The sequence below is a fragment of the Macaca nemestrina genome, chromosome 11, assembly GCF_043159975.1.
Source record: "Macaca nemestrina isolate mMacNem1 chromosome 11, mMacNem.hap1, whole genome shotgun sequence".
NCBI lineage: Eukaryota > Metazoa > Chordata > Mammalia > Primates > Cercopithecidae > Macaca > Macaca nemestrina.
This window is the reverse complement of record NC_092135.1, coordinates 29435160-29458150: the sequence shown is the minus strand read 5'-3', so window position 1 is coordinate 29458150 and position 22991 is coordinate 29435160.

Here is a 22991-nt window from a genome sequence, read left to right as displayed (position 1 = left end):
CAAAGAGAAAGAAGCTTTCTGAGAAACTTCTTTGTGTTCTGAAATCATCTCACAGAGTTACAACTTTCCCCTCAAGAAGCCTTTTGCTAAGACAGTTCTTGTGGAATTGGCAAAGTGATATTTGGAAGCCCATAGAGGGCTATGGGGAAAAAGGAAATATCGTCAGATGAAATCTGGAAAGAAGCTTTCCGCGAAACTGCTTAGTGTTCTGATAATTCATCTCACAGAGTTACATGTGTATTTCGAGGATCTCTTTGCTAACCCTATTTCTGTGGAAACTGAGAAGAGATATTTCGGATCCCTTTGAAGACTATAGGGCCAAAGGAAATATCCTCCGATAACAAAGAGAAAGAAGCTTTCTGAGAAACTTCTTTGTGTTCTGTGAAATCATCTCACAGAGTTACAGCTTTCCCCTTAAGAAGCCTTTCGCTAAGACAGTTCTTGTGGATTGGCAAAGTGATATTTGGAAGCCCATAGAGGGCTATGGTGAAAAAGGAAATATCGTCAGATGAAATCTGGAAAGAAGCTTTCTGAGAAACTGCTTAGTGTTCTGTTAATTCATCTCACAGAGTTACATGTGTATTTCGAGGATCTCTTTGCTAGCCCTATTTCTGTGGAATCTGAGAACAGATATTTCGGATCACTTTGAAGACTATAGGGCCTAAGGAAATATCCTCGGATAACAAAGAGAAAGAAGCTTTCTGAGAAACTTCTTTGTGTTCTGAAATCATCTCACAGAGTTACAGCTTTCCCCTCAAGAAGCCTTTCGCTAAGACAGTTCTTGTGGAATTGGCAAAGTGATATTTGGAAGCCCATAGAGGGCTATGGGGAAAAAGAAATATCGTCAGATGAAATCTGGAAAGAAGCTTTCTGAGAAACTGCTTAGTGTTCTGTTAATTCATCTCACAGAGTTACATGTGTATTTCCAGGATCTCTTTGCTAGCCCTATTTCTGTGGAATCTGAGAACAGATATTTCGGATCACTTTGAAGACTATAGGGCCTAAGGAAATATCCTCGGATAACAAAGAGAAAGAAGCTTTCTGAGAAACTTCTTTGTGTTCTGAAATCATCTCACAGAGTTACAGCTTTCCCCTCAAGAAGCCTTTCGCTAAGACAGTTCTTGTGGAGTTGGCAAAGTGATATTTGGAAGCCCATAGAGGGCTATGGGGAAAAAGGAAATATCCTCAGATGAAATCTGGAAAGAAGCTTTCTGAGAAACTGCTTAGTGTTCTGTTAATTCATCTCACAGAGTTACATGTGTATTTCGAGTATCTCTTTGCTAGCCCTATTTCTGTGGAATCTGAGAACAAATATTTCGGATCCCTTTGAAGACTATAGGGCCAAAGGAAATATCCTCCGATAACAAAGAGAAAGAAGCTTTCTGAGAAACTTCTTTGTGTTCTGTGAAATCATCTCACAGAGTTACAGCTTTCCCCTCAAGAAGCCTTTCGCTAAGACACTTCTTGTGGAATTGGCAAAGTGATATTTGGAAGCCCATAGAGGGCTATGGTGAAAAAGGAAATATCCTCAGATGAAATCTGGAAAGAAGCTTTCTGAGAAATTGCTTAGTGTTCTGTTAATTCATCTCACAGAGTTACATGTGTATTTCGAGGATCTCTTTGCTAGCTCTATTTCTGTGGAATCTGAGAACAGATATTTCGGATCCCTTTGAAGACTATAGGGGCAAAGGAAATATCCTCCGATAACAAAGAGAAAGAAGCTTTCTGAGAAAGTTCTTTGTGTTCTGTGAAATCATCTCACAGAGTTACAGGTTTCCCCTCAAGAAGCCTTTCGCTAAGACAGTTCTTGTGGAATTTGCAAAGTGATATTTGGAAGCCCGTAGAGGGCTATGGTGAAAAAGGATATATCGTCAGATGAAATCTGGAAAGAAGCTTTCTGCGAAACTGCTTAGTGTTCTGTTAATTCATCTCACAGAGTTACATGTGTATTTCGAGGATCTCTTTGCTAGCCCTATTTCTGTGGAATCTGAGAACAGATATTTCGGATCCCTTCGAAGACTATAGGGCCAAAGGAAATATCCTCGGATAACAAAGAGAAAGAAGCTTTCTGAGAAACTTCTTTGTGTTCTGTGAAATCATCTCACAGAGTTACACCTTTCCCCTGAAGAAGCCTTTCGTTAAGACAGTTCTTGTGGAATTGGCAAAGTGATATTTGGAAGCCCATAGAGGGCTATGGTGAAAAACGAAATATACTAAGATGAAATCTGGAAAGAAGCTTTCTGAGAAACTGCTTAGTGTTCTGTTAATTCATCTCACAGAGTTACATGTGTATTTCGAGGATCTCTTTGCTAGCTCTATTTCTGTGGAATCTGAGAACTGATATTTCGGATCCCTTTGAAGACTATAGGGCCAAAGGAAATATCCTCCGATAACAAAGAGAAAGAAGCTTTCTGAGAAACTTCTTTGTGTTCTGTGAAATCATCTCACAGAGTTACAGCTTTCCCCTCAAGAAGCATTTCGCTAAGACAGTTCTTGTGGAATTGGCAAAGTGATATTTGGAAGCCCATAGAGGGCTATGGTGAAAAAGGAAATATCCTCAGATGAAATCTGGAAAGAAGCTTTCTGAGAAACTGCTTAGTGTTCTGTTAATTCATCTCACAGAGTTACATGTGTATTTCGAGGATCTCTTTGCTAGCCCTATTTCTGTGGAATCTGAGAACAGATATTTCGGATCCCTTTGAAGACTATAGGGCCAAAGGAAATATCCTCCGATAACAAAGAGAAAGAAGCTTTCTGAGAAACTTCTTTGTGTTCTGTGAAATCATCTCACAGAGTTACAGCTTTCCCCTCAAGAAGCCTTTCGCTAAGACAGTTCTTGTGGAATTGGCAAAGTGATATTTGGAAGCCCATAGAGGGCTATGGTGAAAAAGGAAATATCGTCAGATGAAATCTGGAAAGAAGCTTTCCGCGAAACTGCTTAGTGTTCTGATAATTCATCTCACAGAGTTACATGTGTATTTCGAGGATCTCTTTGCTAACCCTATTTCTGTGGAAACTGAGAACAGATATTTCGGATCCCTTTGAAGACTATAGGGCCAAAGGAAATATCCTCCGATAACAAAGAGAAAGAAGCTTTCTGAGAAACTTCTTTGTGTTCTGTGAAATCATCTCACAGAGTTACAGCTTTCCCCTCAAGAAGCCTTTCGCTAAGACAGTTCTTGTGGAATTGGCAAAGTGATATTTGGAAGCCCATAGAGGGCTAGGGGAAAAAGGCAATATCGTCAGATGAAATCTGGAAAGAAGCTTTCTGAGAAGCTGCTTCGGGTTCTGTTAATTCATCTCACAGAGTTACATGTGTATTTCGAGGATCTCTTTGCTAGCCCTATTTCTGTGGAATCTGAGAACAGATATTTCGGATCCCTTCGAAGTCTATAGGGCCAAGGGAAATATCCTCCGATAACAAAGAGAAAGAAGCTTTCTGAGAAACTTCTTTGTGTTCTGTGAAATCATCTCGCAGAGTTACAGCTTTCCCCTGAAGAAGCCTTTCGCTAAGACAGTTCTTGTGGAATTGGCAAAGTGATATTTGGAAGCTCATAGAGGGCTATGGTGAAAAAGGAAATATCCTCAGATGAAATCTGGAAAGAAGCTTTCTGAGAAACTGCTTAGTGTTCTGTGAATTCATCTCACAGAGTTACATGTGTATGTCGAGGATCTCTTTGCTAGCCCTATTTCTGTGCAAACTGAGAAAAGATATTTCGGATCCCTTTGAAGACTATAGGGCCAAAGGAAATATCCTCCGATAACAAAGAGAAAGAAGCTTCTGAGAAACTTCTTTGTGTTCTGTGAAATCATCTCACAGAGTTACAGCTTTCCCCTCAAGAAGCCTTTCGCTAAGACAGTTCTTCTGGAATTTGCAAAGTGATATTTGGAAGCCCATAGAAGGCTATGGTGAAAAAGGAAATATCGTCAGATGAAATCTGGAAAGAAGCTTTCTGAGAAACTGCTTAGTGTTCTGTTAATTCATCTCACAGAGTTACATGTGTATTTCGAGGATCTCTTTGCTAGCCCTATTTCTGTGGAATCTGAGAACAGATATTTCGGATCCCTTCGAAGACTATAGGGCCAAAGGAAATATCCTCGGATAACAAAGAGAAAGAAGCTTTCTGAGAAACTTCTTTGTGTTCTGTGAAATCATCTCGCAGAGTTACAGCTTTTCCCTCAAGAAGCCTTTCGCTAAGACAGTTCTTGTGGAATTGGCAAAGTGATATTTGGAAGCCCATAGAGGGCTATGGTGAAAAAGGAAATATCCTCAGATGAAATCTGGAAAGAAGCTTTCTGAGAAACTGCTTAGTGTTCTTTGAATTCATCTCACAGAGTTACATGTGTATTTCGAGGATCTCTTTGCTAGCCCTATTTCTGTGGAAACTGAGAAAAGATATTTCGGATCCCTTTGAAGACTATAGGGCCAAAGGAAATATCCTCCGATAACAAAGAGAAAGAAGCTTTCTGAGAAACTTCTTTGTGTTCTGTGAAATCATCTCACAGAGTTACAGCTTTCCCCTGAAGAAGCCTTTCGCTAAGATAGTTCTTGTGGAATTGGCAAAGTGATATTTGGAAGCCCATAGAGGGCTATGGTGAAAAAGGAAATATCCTCAGATGAAATCTGGAAAGAAGCTTTCTGCGAAACTGCTCAGTGTTCTGTTAATACATCTCACAGAGTTACATGTGTATTTCCAGGATCTCTTTGCTAGCCTTCTTTCTGTGGAAACTGAGAACAGATATTTCGGATCCCTTTGAAGACTACAGGGCCAAAGGAAATATCCTCCGATAACAAAGAGAAAGAAGCTTTCTGAGAAACTTCTTTGTGTTCTGTGAAATCATCTCACAGAGTTACAGCTTTCCCCTCAAGAAGCCTTTCGCTAAGACAGTTCTTGTGGAATTGGCCAAGTGATATTTGGAAGCCCATAGAGGGCTATGGTGAAAAAGGAAATATCCTCAGATGAAATCTGGAAAGAAGCTTTGTGAGAAACTGCTTAGTGTTCTGTTAATTCATCTCACAGACTTACATGTGTATTTCGAGGATCTCTTTGCTAGCCCTATTTCTGTGGAATCTGAGAACAGATATTTCGGATCCCTTTGAAGACTATAGGGCCAGAGGAAATATTCTCCGATAACAAAGAGAAAGAAGCTTTATGAGAAACTTCTTTGTGTTCTATGAAATCATCTCACAGAGTTACAGCTTTCCCCTCAAGAAGCCTTTCTCTAAGACAGTTCTTGTGGAATAGGCAAAGTGATATTTGGAAGCCCATAGAGGGCTATGGGGAAAAAGGAAATATCCTCAGATGAAAACTGGAAAGAAGCTTTCTGAGAAACTGCTTAGTGTTCTGTTAATTCATCTCACAGAGTTACATGTGTATTTCCAGGATCTCTTTGCTAGCCTTCTTTCTGTGGAATCTGAGAACAGATATTTCGGATCCCTTTGAAGACTATAGGGCCAAAGGAAATATCCTCCGATAACAAAGAGAAAGAAGCTTTCTGAGAAACTTCTTTGTGTTCTGTGAAATCATCTCGAGGAGTTACAGCATTCCCCTGAAGAAGCCTTTCACTAAGACACTTCTTGTGGAATTGGCAAAGTGATATTTGGAAGCCCATTGAGGGCTATGGTGAAAAAGGAAATATCCTCAGATGAAATCTGGAAAGAAGCTTTCTGAGAAACTGCTTAGTGTTCTGTGAATTCATCTCACAGAGTTACATGTGTATTTCGAGGATCTCTTTGCTAGCCCTATTTCTGTGGAAACTGAGAAAAGATATTTCGGATCCCTTTGAAGACAATAGGGCCAAAGGAAATATCCTCGGATAACAAAGAGAAAGAAGCTTTCTGAGAAACTTCTTTTTGTTCTCTGAAATCATATCACAGAGTTACAGCTTTCCCCTCAAGAAGCCTTTCTCTAAGACAGTTCTTGTGGAATAGGCAAAGTGATATTTGGAAGCCCATAGAGGGCTATGGGGAAAAAGGAAATATCCTCAGATGAAAACTGGAAAGAAGCTTTCTAAGAAACTGCTTAGTGTTCTGTTAATTCATCTCAAAGAGTTACATGTGTATTTCCAGGATCTCTTTGCTAGCCTTCTTTCTGTGGAATCTGAGAACAGATATTTCGGATCCCTTTGAAGACTATAGGGCCAAAGGAAATATCCTCCGATAACAAAGAGAAAGAAGCTTTCTGAGAAACTTCTTTGTGTTCTGTGAAATCATCTCACAGAGTTACAGCTTTACCCTCAAGAAGCCTTTCGCTAAGACAGTTCTTGTGGAATTGGCAAAGTGATATTTGGAAGCCCTTAGAGGGCTATGGTGAAAAAGGAAATATCGTCAGATGAAATCTGGAAAGAAGCTTTCTGAGAAACTGCTTAGTGTTCTGTTAATTCATCTCACAGAGTTACATGTGTATTTCGAGGATCTCTTTGCTAGCCCTATTTCTGTGGAATCTGAGAACAGATATTTCGGATCCCTTCGAAGACTATAGGGCCAAAGGAAATATCCTCGGATAACAAAGAGAAAGAAGCTTTCTGAGAAACTTCTTTGTGTTCTGTGAAATCTTCTCGCAGAGTTACAGCTTTCCCCTCAAGAAGCCTTTCGCTAAGACAGTTCTTGTGGAATTGGCAAAGTGATATTTGGAAGCCCATAGAGGGCTATGGTGAAAAAGGAAATATCCTCAGATGAAATCTGGAAAGAAGCTTTCTGAGAAACTGCTTAGTGTTCTGTGAATTCATCTCACAGAGTTACATGTGTATTTCGAGGATCTCTTTGCTAGCCCTATTTCTGTGGAAACTGAGAAAAGATATTTCGGATCCCTTTGAAGACTATAGGGCCAAAGGAAATATCCTCCGATAACAAAGAGAAAGAAGCTTTCTGGGAAACTTCTTTGTGTTCTGTGAAATCATCTCACAGAGTTACAGCTTTCCCCTCAAGAAGCCTTTCGCTAAGACAGTTCTTGTGGAATTGGCAAAGTGATATTTGGAAGCCCATAGAGGGCTATGGTGAAAAAGGAAATATTGTCAGATGAAATCTGGAAAGAAGCTTTCTGCGAAACTGCTTAGTGTTCTGTTAATTCATCTCACAGAGTTACATGTGTATTTCGAGGATTTCTTTGCTAGCCCTATTTCGTGGAAACTGAGAACAAATATTTCGGATCCCTTTGAAGACTATAGGGCCAAAGGAAATATCCTCCCAAAACAAAGAGAAAGAAGCTTTCTGAGAAACTTCTTTGTGTTCTGTGAAATCATCACACAGAGTTGCAGCTTTCCCCTCAAGAAGCCTTTCACTAAGACACTTCTTGTGGAATTGGCAAAGCGATATTTGGAAGTCCATAGAGGGCTATGGTGAAAAAGGAAATATTCTCAGATGAAATCTGGAAAGAAGCTTTCTGAGAAACTGCTTAGTGTTCTGTTAATTCATCTCACAGAGTTACATGTGTATTTCGAGGATCTCTTTGCTAGCCCTATTTCTGTGGAATCTGAGAACAGATATTTCGGATCCCTTTGAAGACTATAGGGCCAAAGGAAATATCCTCCGATAACAAAGAGAAAGAAGCTTTCTGAGAAACTTCTTGGTGTTCTGTGAAATCATCTCACAGAGTTTCAGCTTTCCCCTCAAGAAGCCTTTCGCTAAGACAGTTCTTGTGGAATTGGCAAAGTGATATTTGGAAGCCCATAGAGGGCTATGGGGAAAAAGGAAATATCCTCAGATGAATTCTGGAAAGAAGCTTCCTGAGAAACTGCTTAGTGTTCTGTTAATTCATCTCACAGAGTTACATGTGTATTTCGAGGATCTCTTTGCTAGCCCTATTTCTGTGGAATCTGAGAACAGATATTTCGGATCACTTTGAAGACTATAGGGCCTAAGGAAATATCCTCGGATAACAAAGAGAAAGAAGCTTTCTGAGAAACTTCTTTGTGTTCTGTGAAATCATCTCACAGAGTTACAGCTTTCCCCTCAAGAAGCCTTTCGCTAAGACAGTTCTTGTGGAATAGGCAAAGTGATATTTGGAAGCCCATAGAGGGCTATGGGGAAAAAGGAAATATCCTCAGATGAAAACTGGAAAGAAGCTTTCTGCGAAACTGCTTAGTGTTCTGTTAATTCATCTCACAGAGTTACATGTGTATTTCCAGGATCTCTTTGCTAGCCTTCTTTCTGTGGAATCTGAGAACAGATATTTCGGATCCCTTTGAAGACTATAGGGCCAAAGGAAATATCCTCCGATAACAAAGAGAAAGAAGCTTTCTGAGAAACTTCTTTGTGTTCTGTGAAATCATCTCACAGAGTTACAGCTTTCCCCTCAAGAAGCCTTTCGCTAAGACAGTTCTTGTGGAATTGGCAAAGTGATATTTGGAAGCCGATAGAGGGCTATGGTGAAAAAGGAAATATCCTCAGATGAAATCTGGAAAGAAGCTTTCTGAGAAACTGCTTAGTGTTCTGTTAATTCATCTCACAGAGTTACAGGTGTATTTCGAGGATCTCTTTGCGAGCTCTATTTCTGTGGAATCTGAGAACAGATATTTCGGATCCCTTTGAAGACTATAGGGCCAAAGGAAATATCCTCGGATAACAAAGAGAAAGAAGCTTTCTGAGAAACTTCTTTGTGTTCTGTGAAATCATCTCACAGAGTTACAGCTTTCCCCTCAAGAAGCCTTTCGCTAAGACAGTTCTTGTGGAATTGGAAAAGTGATATTTGGAAGCCCATAGAGGGCTATGGTGAAAAAGGAAATATCCTCAGATGAAATCTGGAAAGAATCTTTCTGAGAAACTGCTTAGTGTTCTGTTAATTCATCTCACAGAGTTACATGTGTATTTCGAGGATCTCTTTGCTAGCCCTATTTCTGTGGAATCTGAGAACAAATATTTCGGATCCCTTTGAAGACTATAGGGCCAAAGGAAATATCCTCCGATAACCAAGAGAAAGAAGCTTTCTGAGAAACTTCTTTGTGTTCTGTGAAATCATCTCACAGAGTTACAGCTTTCCCCTCAAGAAGCCTTTCGCTAAGACAGTTCTTGTGGAATTGGCAACGTGATATTTGGAAGCCCATAGAGGGCTATGGTGAAAAAGGAAATATCCTCAGATGAAATCTGGAAAGAAGCTTTCTGAGAAACTGCTTAGTGTTCTGTTAATTCATCTCACAGAGTTACATGTGTATTTCGAGGATCTCTTTGCTAGCCCTATTTCTGTGGAATCTGAGAACAGATATTTCGGATCCCTTTGAAGATTATAGGGCCAAAGGAAATATCCTCGGATAACAAAGAGAAAGAAGCTTTCTGAGAAACTTCTTTGTGTTCTGTGAAATCATCTCAGAGAGTTACAGCTTTCCCCTCAAGAAGCCTTTCGCTAAGACATTTCTTGTGGAATTGGCAAAGTTATATTTGGAAGCCCATAGTGGGCAGTGGTGAAAAAGGAAATATCGTCAGATGAAATCTGGAAAGAAGCTTTCTGAGAAACTGCTTAGTGTTCTGTGAATTCATCTCACAGAGTTACATGTGTATTTCGAGGATCTCTTTGCTAGCCCTATTTCTGTGGAAACTGAGAAAAGATATTTCGGATCCCTTTGAAGACTATAGGGCCAAAGGAAATATCCTCCGATAACAAAGAGAAAGAAGCTTCCTGAGAAACTTCTTTGTGTTCTGTGAAATCATGTCAGAGAGTTACAGCTTTCCCCGAAGAAGCCTTTCCCTAAGACAGTTCTTGTGGAATTGGCAAAGTGATATTTGGAAGCCCATAGAGGGCTATGGTGAAAAAGGAAATATCGTCAGATGAAATCTGGAAAGAAGCTTTCTGCGAAACTGCTTAGTGTTCCGTTAATTCATCTCACAGAGTTACATGTGTATTTCGTGGATCTCTTTGCTAGCCCTATTTCTGTGGAATCTGAGAACAGATATTTCGGATCCCTTCGAAGACTATAGGGCCAAAGGAAATATCCTCGGATAACAAAGAGAAAGAAGCTTTCTGAGAAACTTCTTTGTGTTCTGTGAAATCATCTCGCAGAGTAACAGCTTTCCCCTCAAGAAGCCTTTCGCTAAGACAGTTCTTGTGGAATTGGCAAAGTGATATTTGGAAGCCCATAGAGGGCTATGGTGAAAAAGGAAATATCCTCAGATGAAATCTGGAAAGAAGCTTTCTGCGAAACTGCTTAGTGTTCTGTTAATTCATCTCACAGAGTTACATGTGTATTTCGAGGATCTCTTTGCTAGCCCTATTTCTGTGGAAACTGAGAACAGATATTTCGGATCCCTTTGAAGACTATAGGGCCAAAGGAAATATCCTCCGATAACAAAGAGAAAGAAGCTTTCTGAGAAACTTCTTTGTGTTCTGTGAAATCATCTCACAGAGTTACAGCTTTCCCCTCAAGAAGCCTTTCGCTAAGACAGTTTTTGTGGAATTGGCAAAGTGATATTTGGAAGCTCATAGAGGGCTATGGTGAAAAAGGAAATATCCTCAGATGACATCTGGAAAGAAGCTTTCTGAGAAACTGCTTAGTGTTCTGTGAATTCATCTCACAGTGTTACATGTGTATTTCGGGGATCTCTTTGCTAGCCCTATTTCTGTGGAATCTGAGAACAGATATTTCGGATCCCTTTGAAGACTATAGGGCCAAAGGAAATATCCTCGGATAACAAAGAGAAAGAAGCTTTCTGAGAAACTTCTTTGTGTTCTGTGAAATCATCTCGCAGAGTTACAGCTTTCCCCTCAAGAAGCCTTTTGCTAAGACAGTTCTTGTGGAATTGGCAAAGTGATATTTGGAAGCCCATAGAGGGCTATGGTGAAAAAGGAAATATCCTCAGATGAAATCTGGAAAGAAGCTTTCTGAGAAACTGCTTAGTGTTCTGTGAATTCATCTCACAGAGTTACATGTGTATTTCGAGGATCTCTTTGCTAGCCCTATTTCTGTGGAATCTGAGAACAGATATTTCGGATCCCTTTGAAGACTATAGGGCCAAAGGAAATATCCTCCGATAACAAAGAGAAAGAAGCTTTCTGAGAAACTTCTTTGTGTTCTGTGAAATCATCTCACAGAGTTACAGCTTTGCCCTCAAGAAGCCTTTCGCCAAGACAGTTCTTGTGGAATTGGCAAAGTGATATTTGGAAGCCCATAGAGGGCTATGGTGAAAAAGGAAATATCGTCAGATGAAATCTGGAAACAAGCTTTCTGAGAAACTGTTTAGTGTTCTGTTAATTCATCTCACAGAGTTACATGTGTATTTCGAGGATCTCTTTGCTAGCCCTATTTCGTGGAAACTGAGAACAAATATTTCGGATCCCTTTGAAGACTATAGGGCCAAAGGAAATATCCTCCCAAAAAAAAGAGAAAGAAGCTTTCTGAGAAACTTCTTTTTGTTCTGTGAAATCATCTCACAGAGTTACAGCTTTCCCCTCAAGAAGCCTTTCGCTAAGACACTTCTTGTGGAATTGGCAAAGCGATATTTGGAAGTCCATAGAGGGCTATGGTGAAAAAGGAAATATCCTCAGATGAAATCTGGAAAGAAGCTTTCTGAGAAACTGCTTAGTGTTCTGTTAATTCATCTCACAGAGTTACATGTGTATTTCGAGGATCTCTTTGCTAGCCCTATTTCTGTGGAATCTGAGAACAGATATTTCGGATCCCTTTGAAGACTATAGGGCCAAAGGAAATATCCTCCGATAACAAAGAGAAAGAAGCTTTCTGAGAAACTTCTTTGTGTTCTGTGAAATCATCTCACAGAGTTACAGCTTTCCCCTCAAGAAGCCTTTCGCTAAGACAGTTCTTGTGGAATTGGCAAAGTGATATTTGGAAGCCCATAGAGGGCTATGGGGAAAAAGGAAATATCCTCAGATGAAATCTGGAAAGAAGCTTTCTGAGAAACTGCTTAGTGTTCTGTTAATTCATCTCACAGAGTTACATGTGTATTTCGAGGATCTCTTTGCTAGCCCTATTTCTGTGGAATCTGAGAACAGATATTTCGGATCCCTTTGAAGACTATAGGGCCAAAGGAAATATCCTCCGATAACAAAGAGAAAGAAGCTTTCTGAGAAACTTCTTTGTGTTCTGTGAAATCATCTCACAGAGTTACAGCTTTCCCCTCAAGAAGCCTTTCGCTAAGACAGTTTTTGTGGAATTGGCAAAGTGATATTTGGAAGCTCAAAGAGGGCTATGGTGAAAAAGGAAATATCCTCAGATGAAATCTGGAAAGAAGCTTTCTGAGAAACTGCTTAGTGTTCTGTGAATTCATCTCACAGAGTTACATGTGTATTTCGGGGATCTCTTTGCTAGCCCTATTTCTGTGGAATCTGAGAACAGATATTTCGGATCCCTTTGAATACTATAGGGCCAAAGGAAATATCCTCCGATAACAAAGAGAAAGAAGCTTTCTGAGAAACTTCTTTGTGTTCTGTGAAATCATCTCACAGAGTTACAGCTTTCCTCTCAAGAAGCCTTTCGCTAAGACAGTTCTTGTGGAATTGGCAAAGTGATATTCGGAAGCCCTTAGAGGGCTATGGTGAAAAAGGAAATATGGTCAGATGAAATCTGGAAAGAAGCTTTCTGAGAAACTGCTTAGTGTTCTGTGAATTCATCTCACAGAGTTACATGTGTATTTCGAGGATCTCTTTGCTAGCCCTATTTCTGTGGAAACTGAGAAAAGATATTTCGGATCCCTTTGAAGACTATAGGGCCAAAGGAAATATCCTCCGATAACAAAGAGAAAGAAGCTTTCTGAGAAACTTCTTTGTGTTCTGTGAAATCATCTCACAGAGTTACAAATTTCCCCGAAGAAGCCTTTCGCTAAGACAGTTCTTGTGGAATTGGCAAAGTGATATTTGGAAGCCCATAGAGGGCTACGGTGAAAAAGGAAATATCGTCAGATGAAATCTGGAAAGAAGCTTTCTGCGAAACTGCTTAGTGTTCTGTTAATTCATCTCACAGATTTACATGTGTATTTCGAGGATCTCTTTGCTAGCCCTATTTCTGTGGAATCTGAGAACAGATATTTCGGATCCCTTTGAAGACTATAGGGCCAAAGGAAATATCCTCGGATAACAAAGAGAAAGAAGCTTTCGGAGAAACTTCTTTGTGTTCTGTGAAATCATCTCACAGAGTTACACCTTTCCCCTCAAGAAGCCTTTCGCTAAGACAGTTCTTGTGGAATTGGCAAAGTGATATTTGGAAGCCCTTAGAGGGCTATGGTGAAAAAGGAAATATCCTCAGATGAAATCTGGAAAGAAGCTTTCTGAGAAACTGCTTAGTGTTTTGTTAATTCATCTCACAGAGTTACATGTGTATTTCGAGGATCTCTTTGCTAGCCCTATTTCTGTGTAATCTGAGAACAGATATTTCAGATCCCTTTGAGGACTGTAGGGCCAAAGGAAATATCCTCCGATAACAAAGAGAAAGAAGCTTTCTGAGAAACTTCTTTGTGTTCTGTGAAATCATCTCACAGAGATACAGCTTTCCCCTCAAGAAGCCTTTCGCTAAGACAGTTCTTGTGGAATAGGCAAAGTGATATTTGGAAGCCCATAGAGGGCTATGGTGAAAAAGGAAATATCCTCAGATGAAATCTGGAAAGAAGCTTTCTGAGAAACTGCTTAGTGTTCTGTTAATTCATCTCACAGAGTTACATGTGTATTTCGAGGATCTCTTTGCTAGCCCTATTTCTGTGGAATCTGAGAACAGATATTTCGGATCCCTTCGAAGATTATAGGGCCAAAGGAAATATCCTCGGATAACAAAGAGGAAGAAGCTTTCTGAGAAACTTCTTTGTGTTCTGTGAAATCATCTCACAGAGTTACAGCTTTCCCCTCAAGAAGCCTTTCGCTAAGACAGTTCTTGTGGAATTGGCAAAGTGATATTTGGAAGCCCATAGAGGGCTATGGTGAAAAAGGAAATATCCTCAAATGAAATCTGGAAAGAAGCTTTCTGAGAAACTGCTTCGTGTTCTGTTAATTCATCTCAAATAGTTACATGTGTATTTCGAGGATCTCTTTGCTAGCCCTATTTCTGTGGAATCTGAGAACAGATATTTCGGATCCCTTTGAAGACTATAGGGCCAAAGGAAATATCCTCCGATAACAAAGAGAAAGAAGATTTCTGAGAAAGTTCTTTGCGTTCTGTGAAATCATCTCTCAGAGTTACAGCTTTCCCCTCAAGAAGCCTTTCGCTAAGACAGTTCTTGTGGAATAGGCAAAGTGATATTTGGAAGCCCATAGAGGGCTATGGGGAAAAAGGAAATATCCTCAGATGAAATCTGGAAAGAAGCTTTCTGAGAAACTGCTTAGTGTTCTGTTAATTCATCTCACAGAGTTACATGTGTATTTCGAGTATCTCCTTGCTAGCCCTATTTCTGTGGAATCTGAGAACAGATATTTCGGATCCCTTTGAAGACTATAGGGCCAAAGGAAATATCCTCGGATAACAAAGAGAAAGAAGCTTTCTGAGAAACTTCTTTGTGTTCTGTGAAATCATCTCACAGAGTTACAGCTTTCCCCTCAAGAAGCCTTTCGCTAAGACAGTTCTTGTGGAATTGGCAAAGTGATATTTGGAAGCCCCTAGAGGGCTATGGTGAAAAAGGAAATATCGTCAGATGAAATCTGGAAAGAAGCTTTCTGAGAAACTGCTTAGTGTTCTGTGAATTCATCTCACAGAGTTACATGTGTATTTCGAGGATCTCTTTGCTAGCCCTATTTCTGTGGAAACTGAGAAAAGATATTTCGGATCCCTTTGAAGACTATAGGGCCAAAGGAAATATCCTCCGATAACAAAGAGAAAGAAGCTTTCTGAGAAACTTCTTTGTGTTCTGTGAAATCATCTCACAGAGTTACAGCTTTCCCCTCAAGAAGCCTTTCGCTAAGACAGTTCTTGTGGAATTGGCAAAGTGATATTTTGAAGCCCATAGAGGGCTATGTTGAAAAAGGAAATATGGTCAGATGAAATCTGGAAAGAAGCTTTCTGCGAAACTGCTTAGTGTTCCGTTAATTCATCTCACAGAGTTACATGTGTATTTCGAGGATCTCTTTGCTAGCCCTATTTCTGTGGAATCTGAGAACAGATATTGCGGATCCCTTCGAAGACTATAGGGCCAAAGGAAATACCCTCGGATAACAAAGAGAAAGAAGCTTTCTGAGAAACTTCTTTGTGTTCTGTGAAATCATCTCGCAGAGTAACAGCTTTCCCCTCAAGAAGCCTTTCGCTAAGACAGTTCTTGTGGAATTGGCAAAGTGATATTTGGAAGCCCATAGAGGGCTATGGTGAAAAAGGAAATATCCTCAGATGAAATCTGGAAAGAAGCTTTCTGAGAAACTGCTTAGTGTTCTGTTAATTCATCTCACAGAGTTACATGTGTATTTCGAGGATCTCTTTGCTAGCCCTATTTCTGTGGAAACTGAGAAAAGATATTTCGGATCCCTTCGAAGACTATAGGGCCAAAGGAAATATCCTCCGATAACAAAGAGAGAGAAGCTTTCTGAGAAACTTCTTTGTGTTCTGTGAAATCATCTCACAGAGTTACAGCTTTCCCCTCAAGAAGCCTTTCGCTAAGACAGTTCTTGTTGAATTGGCAAAGTGATATTTGGAAGCCCATAGAGGGCTATGGTGAAAAAGGAAATATCGTCAGATGAAATCTGGAAAGAAGCTTTCTGCGAAACTGCTTAGTGTTCTGTTAATTCATCTCACAGCGTTACATGTGTATTTCGGGGATCTCTTTGCTAGCTCTATTTCTGTGGAATCTGAGAACAGATATTTCGGATCACTTTGAAGACTATAGGGCCAAAGGAAATATCCTCCGATAACAAAGAGAAAGAAGCTTTCTGAGAAACTTCTTTGTGTTCTGTGAAGTCATCTCAGAAAGTTACAGCTTTCCCCTCAAGAAGCCTTTCGCTAAGACAGTTCTTGTGGAATTGGCAAAGTGATATTTGTAAGCCCTTAGAGGGCTATGGTGAAAAAGGAAATATCCTCAGATGAAATCTGGAAAGAAGCTTTCTGAGAAACTGCTTAGTGTTCTGTTAATTCATCTCACAGAGTTACATGTGTATTTCGAGGATCTCTTTGCTAGCCCTATTTTTGTGGAATCTGAGAACAGATATTTCGGATCCCTTTGAAGACTATAGGGCCAAAGGAAATATCCTCCGATAACAAAGAGAAAGAAGCTTTCTGAGAAACTTCTTTGTGTTCTGTGAAATCATCTCACAGAGTTACAGCTTTCCCCTCAAGAAGCCTTTCGCTAAGACAGTTTTTGTGGAATTGGCAAAGTGATATTTGGAAGCTCATAGAGGGCTATGGTGAAAAAGGAAATATCCTCAGATGACATCTGGAAAGAAGCTTTCTGAGAAACTGCTTAGTGTTCTGTTAATTCATCTCACAGAGTTACATGTGTATTTCTAGGACCTCTTTGCTAGCCCTATTTCTGTGGAATCTGAGAACAGATATTTCGGATCCCTTTGAAGACTATAGGGCCAAAGGAAATATCCTCCGATAACAAAGAGAAAGAAGCTTTCTGAGAAACTTCTTTGTGTTCTGTGAAATCATCTCACAGAGTTACAGCTTTCCCCGAAGAAGCCTTTCGCTAAGACAGTTCTTGTGGAATTGGCAAAGTGATATTTGGAAGCTCATAGAGGGCTATGGTGAAAAAGGAAATATCGTCAGATGAAATCTGGAAAGAAGCTTTCTGCGAAACTGCTTAGTGTTCTGTTAATTCATCTCACAGAGTTACATGTGTATTTCGAGGATCTCTTTGCTAGCCCTATTTCTGTGGAATCTGAGAACAGATATTTCGGATCCCTTCGAAGACTATAGTGCCAAAGGAAATATCCTCGGATAACAAAGAGAAAGAAGCTTTCTGAGAAACTTCTTTGTGTTCTGTGAAATCATCTCGCAGAGTTACAGCTTTCCCCTCAAGAAGCCTTTCGCTAAGACAGTTCTTGTGGAATTGGCAAAGTGATATTTGGAAGCCCATAGAGGGCTATGGTGAAAAAGGAAATATCCTCAGATGAAATCTGGAAAGAAGCTTTCTGAGAAACTGCTTAGTGTTCTGTGAATTCATCTCACAGAGTTACATGTGTATTTCGAGGATCTCTTTGCTAGCCCTGTTTCTGTGGAAACTGAGAAAAGATATTTCGGATCCCTTTGAAGACTATAGGGCCAAAGGAAATATCCTCGGATAACAAAGAGAAAGAAGCTTTCTGAGAAACTTCTTTGTGTTCTGTGAAATCATCTCACAGAGTTACAGCTTTCCCCTCAAGAAGCCTTTCGCTAAGACAGTTCTTGTGGAATTGGCAAAGTGATATTTGGAAGCCCCTAGAGGGCTATGGTGAAAAAGGAAATATCCTCAGATGAAATCTGGAAAGAAGCTTTCTGAGAAACTGCTTAGTGTTCTGTTAATTCATCTCACAGAGTTACATTTGTATTTCGGGGATCTCTTTGCTAGCCCTATTTCTGTGGAATCTGAGAACAGATATTTCGGATGCCTTTGAAGACTATAGGGCCAAAGGAAATATCCTCCGATAACAAAGAGAAAGAAGCTTTCTGAGAAACTTCTTTGTGTTCTGTGAAATCATCTCACAGAGTTACAGCTTTCCCCTCAAGAAGCCTTTCGCTAAGACAGTTCTTGTGGAATTGGCAAAGTGATATTCGGAAGCCCATAGAGGGCTATGGTGAAAAAGGAAATATCGTCAGATGAAATCTGGAAAGAAGCTTTCTGAGAAACTGCTTAGTGTTCTGTTAATTCATCTCACAGAGTTACATGTGTATTTCGAGTATCTCTTTGCTAGCCCTATTTCTGTGGAATCTGAGAACAGATATTTCGGATCCCTTCGAAGACTATAGGGCCAAAGGAAATATCCTCCGATAACAAAGAGAAAGAAGCTTTCTGAGAAACTTCTTTCTGTTCTGGGAAATCATCTCACAGAGTTACAGCTTTCCCCTCAAAAAGCCTTTTGCTAAGACAGTTCTTGTGGAATTGGCAAAGTGATATTTGGAAGCCCATAGAGGGCTATGGTGAAAAAGGAAATATCGTCAGATGAAATCTGGAAAGAAGCTTTCTGCGAAACTGCTTAGTTTTCTGTTAATTCATCTCACAGAGTTACATGTGTATTTCGAGGATCTCTTTGCTAGCCCTATTTCTGTGGAATCTGAGAACAGATATTTCGGATCCCTTCGAAGACTGTAGGGCCAAAGGAAATATCCTCGGATAACAAAGAGAAAGAAGCTTTCTGAGAAACTTCTTTGTGTTCTGTGAAATCATCTCGCAGAGTTACAGCTTTCCCCTCAAGAAGCCTTTCGCTAAGACAGTTCTTGTGGAATTGGCAAAGTGATATTTGGAAGCCCATAGAGGGCTATGGTGAAAAAGGAAATATCCTCAGATGAAATCTGGAAAGAAGCTTTCTGAGAAACTGCTTAGTGTTCTGTGAATTCATCTCACAGAGTTACATGTGTATTTTGAGGATCTCTTGGCTAGCCCTATTTCTGTGGGAACTGAGAAAAGATATTTCAGATCCCTTTGAAGACTATAGGGCCAAAGGAAATATCCTCCGATAACAAAGAGAAAGAAGCTTTCTGAGAAACTTCTTTGTGTTCTGTGAAATCATCTCACAGAGTTACAGCTTTCCCCTCAAGAAGCCTTTCGCTAAGACAGTTCTTGTGGAATTGGCAAAGTGATATTTGGAAGCCCATGGAAGGCTATGGTGAAAAAGGAAATATCGTCAGATGAAATCTGGAATGAAGCTTTCTGCGAAACTACTTAGTGTTCTGTTAATTCATCTCACAGAGTTACATGTGTATTTCGAGGATCTCTTTGCTAGCCCTATTTCTGTGGAATCTGAGAACAGATATTTCGGATCCCTTTGAAGACTATAGGGCCAAAGGAAATATCCTCGGATAACAAAGAGAAAGAAGCTTTCTGAGAAACTTCTTTGTGTTCTGTGAAATCATCTCACAGAGTTACAGCTTTCCCCTCTAGAAGCCTTTCGCCAAGACAGTTCTTGTGGAATTGGCAAAGTGATATTTGGAAGCCCTTAGAGGGCTATGGTGAAAAAGGAAGTATCCTCAGATGAAATCTGGAAAGAAGTTTTCTTAGAAACTGCTTAGTGTTCTGTTAATTCATCTCACAGAGTTACATGTGTATTTCGAGGATCTCTTTGCTAGCCCTATTTCTGTGGAATCTGAGAACAGATATTTCGGATCCCTTTGAAGACTATAGGGCCAAAGGAAATATCCTCCGATAACAAAGAGAAAGAAGCTTTCTGAGAAACTTCTTTCTGTTCTGTGAAATCATCTCACAGAGTTACAGCTTTCCCCTCAAGAAGCCTTTTGCTAAGACAGTTCTTGTGGAATTGCAAAAGTGATATTTGGAAGCCCATAGAGGGCTATGGTGAAAAAGGAAATATCCACAGATGAAATCTGGAAAGAAGCTTTCTGAGAAACTGCTTAGTGTTCTGTTAATTCATCTCACAGCGTTACATGTTTATTTCGGGGATCTCTTTGCTAGCTCTATTTCTGTGGAATCTGAGAACAGATATTTCGGATCACTTTGAAGACTATAGGGCCAAAGGAAATATCCTCCGATAACAAAGGGAAAGAAGCTTTCTGAGAAACTTCTTCGTGTTCTGTGAAATCATCTCACAGAGTTACAGCTTTCCCCTCAAGAAGCCTTTCGCTAAGACAGTTCTTGTGGAATTGGCAAAGTGATATTTGGAAGCCCATAGAGGGCTATGGTGAAAAAGGAAATATCCTCAGATGAAATCTGGAAAGAAGCTTTCTGAGAAACTGCTTAGTGTTCTGTTAATTCATCTCACAGAGTTACATGTGTATTTCGAGGATCTCTTTGCTAGCCCTATTTCTGTGGAAGCTGAGAACAGATATTTCGGATCCCTGTGAAGACTCTAGGGCCAAAGGAAATATCCTCGGATAACAAAGAGAAAGAAGCTTTCTGAGAAACTTCTTTGTGTTCTGTGAAATAATCTCACAGAGTTACAGCTTTCCCCTCAAGAAGCCTTTCGCTAAGACAGTTCTTGTGGAATTGGCAAAGTGATATTTGGAAGCCCATAGAGGGATATGGTGAAAAAAGAAATATCGTCAGATGAAATCTGGAAAGAAGCTTTCTGAGAAACTGCTTAGTGTTCTGTGAAATCATCTCACAGAGTTACATGTGTATTTCGGGGATCTCTTTGCTAGCCCTATTTCTGTGGAATCTGAGAACAGATATTTCGGATCCCTTTGAAGACTACAGGGCCAAAGGAAATATCCTCCGATAACAAAGAGAAAGAAGCTTTCTGAGAAACTTCTTTGTGTTCTGTGAAATCATCTCACAGAGTTACAGCTTTCCCCTCAAGAAGCCTTTCGCTAAGACAGTTCTTGTGGAATTGGCAAAGTGATATTCGGAAGCCCATAGAGGGCTATGGTGAAAAAGGAAATATCGTCAGATGAAATCTGGAAAGAAGCTTTCTGCGAAACTGCTTAGTGTTCTGTTAATTCATCTCACAGAGTTACATGTGTATTTCGAGGATCTCTTTGCTAGCCCTATTTCTGTGGAATCTGAGAACAGATATTTCAGATCCCTTTGAAGACTATAGGGCCAAAGGAAATATCCTCGGATAACAAAGAGAAAGAACCTTTCTGAGAAACTTCTTTGTGTTCTGTGAAACCATCTCACAGAGTTACAGCTTTCCCTTCAAGAAGCCTTTCGCTAAGACAGTTCTTGTGGAATTGGCAAAGTGATATTTGGAAGCCCTTAGAGGGCTATGGTGAAAAAGGAAATATCCTAAGATGAAATCTGGAAAGAAGCTTTCTGAGAAACTGCTTAGTGTTCTGTTAATTCATCTCACAGAGATACATGTGTATTTCGAGGATCTCTTTGCTAGCCCTATTTCTGTGGAATCTGAGAACAGATATTTCGGATCCCTCTGAAGAGTAGAGGGCCAAAGGAAATATCCTCCGATAACAAAGAGAAAGAAGCTTTCTGAGAAACTTCTTTGTGTTCTGTGAAATCATCTCATAGAGTTACAGCTTTCCCCTCAAGAAGCCTTTCGCTAAGACAGTTCTTGTGGAATTGGCAAAGTGATATTCGGAAGCCCATAGAGGGCTATGGTGAAAAAGGAAATATCGTCAGATGAAATCTGGAAAGAAGCTTTCTGCGAAACTGCTTAGTGTTCTGTGAATTCATCTCACAGAGTTACATGTGTATTTCGAGGATCTCTTTGCTAGCCCTATTTCTGTGGAATCTGAGAACAGATATTTCGGATACCTTTGAAAACTATAGGGCCAAAGGAAATATCCTCGGATAACAAAGAGAAAGAAGCTTTCTGAGAAACTTCTTTGTGTTCTGTGAAATCATCTCACAGAGTTACAGCTTTCCCCTCAAGAAGCCTTTCGCTAAGACAGTTCTTGTGGAATTGGCAAAGTGATATTTGAAAGCCCTTAGAGGGCTATGGTGAAAAAGGAAATATCCTCAGATGAAATCTGGAAAGAAGCTTTCTGAGAAACTGCTTAGTGTTCTGTTAATTCATCTCACAGAGTTACATGTGTATTTCGAGGATCTCTTTGCTAGCCCTATTTCTGTGGAATCTGAGAACAGATATTTCGGATCCCTTTGAAGAGTAGAGGGCCAAAGGAAATATCCTCCGATAACAAAGAGAAAGAAGCTTTCTGAGAAACTTCTTTGTGTTCTGTGAAATCATCTCACAGAGTTACAGCTTTCCCCTGAAGAAGCCTTTCGCTAAGACAGTTCTTGTGGAATTGGCAAAGTCATATTTGGAAGCCCTTAGAGGGCTATGGTGAAAAAGGAAATATCCTCAGATGAAATCTGGAAAGAAGCTTTCTGAGAAACTGCTTAGTGTTCTGTTAATTCATCTCACAGAGTTACATGTGTATTTCGAGGATCTCTTTGCTAGCCCTATTTCTGTGGAATCTGAGAACAGATATTTCGGATCCCTTTGAAGAGTAGAGGGCCAAAGGAAATATCCTCCGATAACAAAGAGAAAGAAGCTTTCTGAGAAACTTCTTTGTGTTCTGTGAAATCATCTCACAGAGTTACAGCTTTCCCCTGAAGAAGCCTTTCGCTAAGACAGTTCTTGTGGAATTGGCAAAGTGATATTTGGAAGCCCATAGAGGGCTATGGTGAAAAAGGAAATATCGTCAGATGAAATCTGGAAAGAAGCTTTCTGAGAAACTGCTTAGTGTTCTGTTAACTCATCTCACAGCGTTACATGTGTATTTCGGGGATCTCTTTGCGGGCTCTATTTCTGTGGAATCTGAGAACAGATATTTCGGATCACTTTGAAGACTGTAGGGCCAAAGGAAATATCCTCCGATAACAAAGAGAAAGAAGCTTTCTGAGAAACTTCTTTGTGTTCTGTGAAATCATCTCAGAGAGTTACAGCTTTCCCCTCAAGAAGCCTTTCGCTAAGACAGTTCTTGTGGAATTGGCAAAGTGATATTTGGAAGCCCTTAGAGGGCTATGGTGAAAAAGGAAATATCCTCAGATGAAATCTGGAAAGAAGCTTTCTGAGAAACTGCTTAGTGTTCTGTTAATTCATCTCACAGAGTTACATGTGTATTTCGAGGATCTCTTTGCTAGCCCTATTTCTGTGGAATCTGAGAACAGATATTTCGGATCCCTTTGAAGACTATAGGGCCAAAGGAAATATCCTCCGATAACAAAGAGAAAGAAGCTTTCTGAGAAACTTCTTTGTGTTCTGTGAAATCATCTCACAGAGTTACAGCTTTCCCCTCAAGAAGCCTTTCGCTAAGACAGTTTTTGTGGAATTGGCAAAGTGATATTTGGAAGCTCATAGAGGGCTATGGTGAAAAAGGAAATATCCTCAGATGACATCTGGAAAGAAGCTTTCTGAGAAACTGCTTAGTGTTCTGTGAATTCATCTCACAGAGTTACATGTGTATTTCTAGGACCTCTTTGCTAGCCCTATTTCTGTGGAATCTGAGAACAGATATTTCGGATCCCTTTGAAGACTATAGGGCCAAAGGAAATATCCTCCGATAACAAAGAGAAAGAAGCTTTCTGAGAA